The sequence below is a fragment of the Oratosquilla oratoria genome, chromosome 42 (genome assembly GCF_046742065.1).
Source record: "Oratosquilla oratoria isolate Oo_2021 chromosome 42, ASM4674206v1, whole genome shotgun sequence".
Classification (NCBI taxonomy): Eukaryota; Metazoa; Arthropoda; class Malacostraca; order Stomatopoda; family Squillidae; genus Oratosquilla; species Oratosquilla oratoria.
Window position 1 is genome coordinate 20,837,693 of NC_134818.1, and position 7,500 is coordinate 20,845,192.

Genomic DNA, 7,500 nt, shown 5'->3' on the forward strand with positions numbered 1-7,500 from the left:
GATCTCCTTTCATTGTTTTGTTACTCTACACTGCACTCTTTCTAACTTATGTATGTCCTTGTAATATGGAGACCAGCACTGTACAAAGTATTCTAGGTTAGGTATGACTAGAGCATTATAAAGATTTAGAATTATTTCTTCAATTCTAAATTCAAGAGCTCTACCTACAAATCCGATTAATTTATTTGTAACTCTAATGACCTCCGAGCACTGTCTGCTTGGTTTGAGATAATTTGAGATCACAACACCAAGATCTTTCTTTTGTTCTACACTTGTCAGCTGTACGCCATTCATCGTTTAGTTAACCTGGACATTACTATTACCAATATGAAGTACTTTACATATATTCATATTGAAAAATATCTGTGAATTTTCGACCCATTCGCATAGTGTTCAAATCGCCTTGCAATTCTTGTTGAGTTATTGATATAATCTTATTTGCAATTTTAGTAACATATCCAAATTTGGATAATTTATGTTTTATACAGGTCATCAATGTATATCAGAAAGAGTACAGGACCAAGGACTGAGCCCTGAGGCACCCCACTTGATACAAAATGCCAGTCTTAGTGTTTCCCATTCAGAGCAACACGTTGCTTGGAGTTCAGACGGCAATTTAGAAATCCATCGGTGAATATGAACTACTATAGGATGGGCTTCTGGATTACTTAGTAACATCCTATGAGGGAGTTTATCGAAATATTTTTGGAAGTCAAGATATAACGTCAACTACCCTCCCTTTTTCCTGCATTCCTTAAATATTATGCAAAAGTCAAGAAGGTTTATCAAACAAGAGCGCTTATTACGGAAACCATGTTGTGAATCTTTGATAATTTGTTTCTCCAAGAACTTCACAATTTTATCTCTCAGGATAGACTTCACTAGTTTACAGGCAACTGATGTAAGGCCAATAGGCCCATAACTATCAGGCTTGGATCTGTCATCCTTTTTGAACAAAGGCTTAACGTTTACTAGTTTCCACTTGCACAAATCTTCCATATTGTAAAAATACGTTAAAAATCACACTGAGGGGAGGAGGAGGAGGGGGAGGAGAAGGGGGAGGAGGAGGGGGAGGAGAAGGGGGAGGAGGAGAAGAGGGAGGAGGAGAAGGGGGAGGAGGAGGAGGGGGAGGAGGAGAAGTGGGAGAAAGAGGAGGGGAGAGGAAGCGCGGGAGGAGGAGGAGGGGCGGAGGGGAGGAGGAGGAGGGGGAGGAGGAGGGAGGGGAGGAGGAGGCGGAGGAGGAGGAGGGGAGGAGGAGGAGGGAGGAGGAAGGAGGGGGGGAGGGACGGAGGAGAGGAGTGGGAGGAAAGAGGAAGAGGGGAGGAGGAAGAGCAGGGGAGAAGAGGACGGAGGAGGAGGAGGTGGGAGGAGGGAGGAGGGGGGGGGGGAGGAGGAGGGGAGCAGGAGGAGGGGAGGGAGGGGAGGAGGAGGAGGGAGGAGGAGGGGGAGGAGGAGAAGGAGGGAGGAGGAGGGGGAGGAGGAGGAGGAGGGAGGAGGAGGAGGGGAGCAGGAGGAGGGAGGAGGAGGAGGGGAGGAGGAGGAGGGGGGGGGAGGAGGGAGGAGGGGAGGAGGAGGGGAGGAGGGGAGGAGGGGAGGAGGAGGAGGAGGGAGGAGGGAGGAGGGGAGGAGGAGGAAGAGGTGGAGAGGAGGGGAGGAGGAGGAGGAAGAGGTGGGGAGGAGGAGGGGGAGGAGGAAGAGGAGGAGGAGGGGGAGGAGGAGGGGAGAAGGAGGAGAGGGAGGAGAGGAGGGGGAGGAGGAGGGGAGGAGGAGGAGGAGGAGGAGGGAGGAGGGGAGAGAGGAGGGGAGGAGGAGGAGGAAGGAGCGAGGGGAGGAGGAGGGAGGAGGGGAGAAGGGAGGAGAAGGGAGGAGGAGGTAGGAGGGGAGGAGGGGAAGAGGAGGAGGAGGGGAGGAGGGGAGGAGGAGGAGAGGAGGGGAGGAGGAGGGGAGGGGGGGAGGGTGGGAGGAGGAGGGGAGGAGGTAGGGAGGAGGGGAGGAGGGGGAGGAGGGGGGGGGGGAGGAGGAGGGGAGGGAGGAGGAGGAGGAGGAGGAGGGAGAGGAGGGGGGGAGGGGGGAGGGGGAGAGGAGGTGGGGAGGAGGAGGAGGGGGGAGGAAGGAGGGGGAGGAAGAGGAGGGGGGAGGAGGGGAGGAGGAGGAGGAGGAGGGGGAGGAGGAGGAGGAGGAGGAGGAGGTGAGGAGGAGGGGCGGAGGAGGGGGAGGAGGGAAGGAGAGGAGGGGAGGGAAGGAGGAGGGGGAGGAGGAGGAGGAGGAGGAGGGGGAGGAGGGAGGGAAGGAGGAGGAGGAGGAGGAGGAGGAGGAGGAGGGAGGAGGAGGAGGAGGAGGAGGAGGAGGAGGGAGGAGGAGGGGGAGAGGAGGAGGAGGAGGGAGGAGGAGGAGGAGGAGGAGGAGGAGGAGGAGGAGGAGGAGGAGGAGGAGGGGAGGAGGGTGAGGAGGGAGGAGGAAGGGGAGGAGGAGGAGGAGGGAGGAGGTGGAGGAGGGGGGAGGAGGGAGGAGAGGAGGAGAAGGAGGAGGAGCGAAGGGAGGAGGAGGGGGGAGAGGGAGAGGGGAGGAGGAGGAGGGGGAGGGGAGAGGAGGGGGGAGGAGGGCAGGGGGAGGAGGGGGATGGAGGAGGGAGAGGAGGAGGGAGGAGGGCGGGGGAGGAGGAGGGGGGGAGAGGAGGAGGAGGCGGAGGGGAGGAGGAGGAGGAGGGGGAGGAGGAGGGAGGGGGGGGAGGAGGAGGAGGGGGAGGAGGAGGGGGGGGGGAGGGGGGAGGAGGGGGCGGGGGGGTGGGGGGGAGGGGGGGGGGGGGTGGGGGGGGGAGGGGGAGGAGGAGGGAGGGGGAGGAGGGGGGAGGAGGGAGGGGGAGGAGGGGAGGAGGAGGGGGAGGAGGGAGGGGGAGGAGGAGGGTTGGAAGGAGGGAGGGGGGAGGAGGAGGGGGGTGTGGAGGAGGCGGAGGAGCGGGCGGGGGAGGAGGAGGAGGGGGGGGAGGAGGAGGGGGAGGGGAGGAGGAGGGGGAGGGGGGGGGGGGAGGAGGGGGGGGGGCGGGGGGGGGAGGAGAGGAGGAGGGGGGTGGGGAGGGGGAGGGGGGGAGGGGGGAGGAGGAGGAGGGGGAGGAGGAGGGAGAGGGGAGGAGGGGGAGGAGGGGGGGAGGAGGAGGGGAGGAGGGGAGGAGGAGGGGGGGGGAGGAGGAGGAGGAGGAGGGGGAGGAGGAGGAGGAGGGGGAGGGGAGGAGGGAGGAGGGGGGAGAGGAGGGGAGGGGGGAGGAGGGAGGAGGAGGAGAGGGAGGAGGGGGAGGAGGGGGGAGGAGGAGGAGGCGGGGGAGGAGGAGGGGAGGAGGAGGGGGGGAGGAGGGCGGGAGGAGGGGAGGAGGGGGAGGGGAGGAGGAGGGGGAGGGGGGAGGGGAGGGGGGAGGAGGAGGAGGGGAGGAGGAGGAGGGGGGGAGGGGGAGGAGGGGGGGGAGGGGGAGGAGGGGGAGGAGGGGGGAGGAGGGAGGAGGGGAGGAGGAGGGGGAGGAGGGGAAGGAGGGAGGAGAGGGGAGGAGGAGGGGGAGGGTGGGGGAGGGGAGTGGGGAGGGGGAGGAGGGAGGAGGGAGGGGAGGAGGGGGAGGACGGGGAGGAGGAGGGGGAGGGGAGGGGGAGGAGGAGGGGGGCGAGGAGGAGGAGGAGGGGGGGGAGGGGGAAGGAGGAGGAGGAGGAGGAGGGGGGAGGAGGAGGAGGAGGAGGAGGAGGAGGAGGGAGGAGGAGCGCAGAGGAGGGAGGAGGAGGAGTGAGGAAGGAGGAGGAGGAGGAGGGGGGAGGAGGAGGGGGAGGAGGAGGAGGGGGAGGGGAGGAAGGAGGAGGAGGAGGAGGAGGAGGAGGAGGAGGAGGAGGAGGTCTAGGGAGTAGGAGGTAGAGGGAGGAGGAGATAGGACGAGGAGGAAAGGGAGGAATGAGGAGGAGAAAGGAGGAGGAACATTGTTTCACCTCTGAAGATTAACTACGAATCTTTGTCACAAACGCTGGTGAACTTCACACACACAAAGTGAGGATTTCTTTCTCAAGCTAATGTAAGACAAGCAAATACTTAAAAGTCATTTTGTATATTTTCAAGGTCTCATGCCGTTTTCTGTAGATGCTTTTATTCAACTTTACACATTAGTAAACGTAAGCAGTTTAAATATTCTCGAGAGGATTTGAGGAATAAGATTGTTTTATTGTCATTGTTTTAATTAGTATCACTATTACTAATTTAACTTTTATTATTACGATTACTATTACTGTTATCATTATCATCGTCATTATCGTCATCGCCTATTATCGTTATAGCATCGTTATTACTGTCATTAATGTTATTATAACGATTATCACTTTTATCACTATCATTACTATCAACGATTATTACTACTACTATTTCAATATCTCAAAGTGCAGCGTGTTAAACGTAGGCTTAGACAACCCAGAAAGCAGGTATACCTTAAACAACACTTTTTTTTTTTTACAGAAAACAGAGTGCGAGAGAGACTTGGAAGTGCTAGTGAGTTCTGACCTTAAGTGCAGGAAACAGTGCATTAGTACCAGGAATAAGGATAATAGATAATGCAGTTTTGGTTTCCGTCTTATAGAATGGACATCAGTTCACTAGAATCAGTACAGAAGAGAATGACCAAAACGAAACATGGACTCAGAAATTTACCTTACAAGGTCAGGCTTAGGCATATTAATTTACACTCTCTGGAAAGACGCAGAGTACGGGGTGATCTAACAAAGGTGTTCAAGCGAATTGGGGGGCTTTAACAAGGCTGATATTGACAAGATCATCATATCAAGACAATAGGGCAGAACTAGCAGTAATGGATTATTTGGACAAATTTAGATTTAAGAAAGACATAGGCAAAAACTGGTTTACCAATAGAATGGTTAACGAATGTAATAGACTTAGTAACCATGTAGTGAGCGCTGAAACTATCAGTTGTGTTTAAAAATGGTTAGACAACTTCCTGGATGGAAATGATAGGTGGTAATGGCCTTGGAACTGCCTAGTGTAGGCCTTATGGTCTCTTGCACTTTCCTTCATTCTTATGTTCTTATGTTCTACTACTACTACTAATACTAATAACAGTAATAATAACAATATTAATGGCAATAATAATGATATTGATAATGATAGTAATATTGATAATATAGTAACGATAGTAATAATAATAGTAACGATAATAATAATAGTAATAATAATAATAATAATAACAATAACAATGATAATGATAACGATGAAAAAAGTAAATAGATCCAAATTTCAATACATCGAAATATGTCAACCTTAAAAGGTTGTTTTTCTTTTCTTTTTACGCCCGTCAATCTCGATAATTACATTAGCACGACTGACTGATCGTTACCGCCTGAGGCACCAAGTTTCAGAGCCAAATGAACGCCAGGCGCTGCAGCTGTCGCCTCAGGTTGGGGCCATTTGTATGCAAATAAATAAAATAAATAAATCGAAAAAAAAAGTAAGTAAATAAATAAAATACATATAAAACAACTGATAAAGATTACTAACAATAATAACAACAACAATAACAACAACAGTAATAACACAATAGCAATAACAACAATAACAATAACAATAATAACAAAACAAAACAATAACAATAATAATAATAACAATAATAATAATAATAATGATAATAATAATAATATAATAATAATAACAATTATAAAAATGATGATGTAGCCCTGATATCAGAGAGCATTGAAACTGCAGGAAGCAGTGAATAGGTGGGTGGAACACTTAACTTTGATGGGTATGGAATTGAATGCTGAGAAATGCGAAATAATGGTTATTAGCAGAGAAGAATCCAATAATGAGATATGGACTAATGAAAAGAAAGTTAAAGAAGTATCAAATTTTAAGTATCTTGGAGAAGGTTTTAACAGTAAAAGACGAATGGAAGTTGAAATAAACACTAGGATTGTTAAATATAACAAAGAATTTTATTCTCTTTATCCACTCCTCAGACAAAGGATTACAAAGGCGGAGCATGCCGACAGGAGACCTTTTGATCCATATCTAGGTCGGATGCAAAAAAAAAAAAAAAAAAAAGACACTGCAGCACCAACCCGTGTTAAGTAAAATATTTATGTCACTATACTCGTACTTCATCCCATTCTTACTAACAGTTGTCATGCCTGGAAATTCACATCAAAAACCATGAAGTAAAATTCAGGCGGCCGAAATGAAAGCACTGAGAGCTATTAGAAGATGCTCACGCTTAGACCACACTAGAAATAAAACGATACTCGACGAGCTTGACCTTGACTCAGTGTTGGACTATGTCGAACGAGCACAGCTAAGATGGTATGGGCATGTAAAAAGAATGGAACCAGAAAGATAGCCTCGAAGGTGTTACGAATGGAGACCAACTGGAAAAAGACCTGGAGGAAGACAGCGAATGAGGTGGAGGACAAACCTAGAGAGGGCCATCGAGAAGAGAGGTAGTACCACCATGGAAGAAGTTGAGAGAACAAACGCATGCGAAGACAGAACCCAATGGAGAAGATTCCTATGGCGCAATAACTCACAGACCGTAGCAGTCTAACAGGAGGAGGGTGAGAGGTGATAGAGATAATGATAATGATAAAGATAATAACAACGGTAATAACAACAACGGTAATAACGGTAATAACAACAACGATAACAACGGGTAATAACAACAACGATAACAAACGGTAATAACAACAACGAAAACGGTAATAACAACAACGGTAATAACAACAACGATAACAACGACAACGATAACAACGGTAATAACGGTAATAACAACAACGATAACAACAACGATAACAACAACGATAACAACAACAACGATAACGATAACAACAACAACAACGATAACAACAACGATAACAACAACAACGATAACAACGATAACAACAACAACAACGATAACATCAACAACGATAACAATAACGAAAACAATAACAACAACAAAATAACAACAATAACAACGATAACAACCAAAACAATAACAACGATAACAACCAAAACAATAACAACGATAACAACGATAACAACAACGATAACAACAACAAAAGCAGCAGCAGCAACAAAAACGATAACAACAACAACTATAACAACAACAATAACGATAACAATAACAATAACGATAACAACAACAACGATAACAACAACAACAACAACAACAACAACAAAAACAACAATAACAACAATAACAATAATGATAACGATAACAACAACGATAACAACAACAACGATAACAACAACAACGATAACAACAACAACGATAACAACAACAACGATAACAACAACGATAACAACAACAACGATAACAACAACGATAACAACAACAACGATAACAACAACAACGATAACAACAACAACGATAACAACAACAACGATAACAACAAAAACAACGATATCAACATCAACAACCGATATCAACATCAACAACAACGATATTAACAACAACGATATCAACAACAACGATATCAACAACAACGATAATAATAG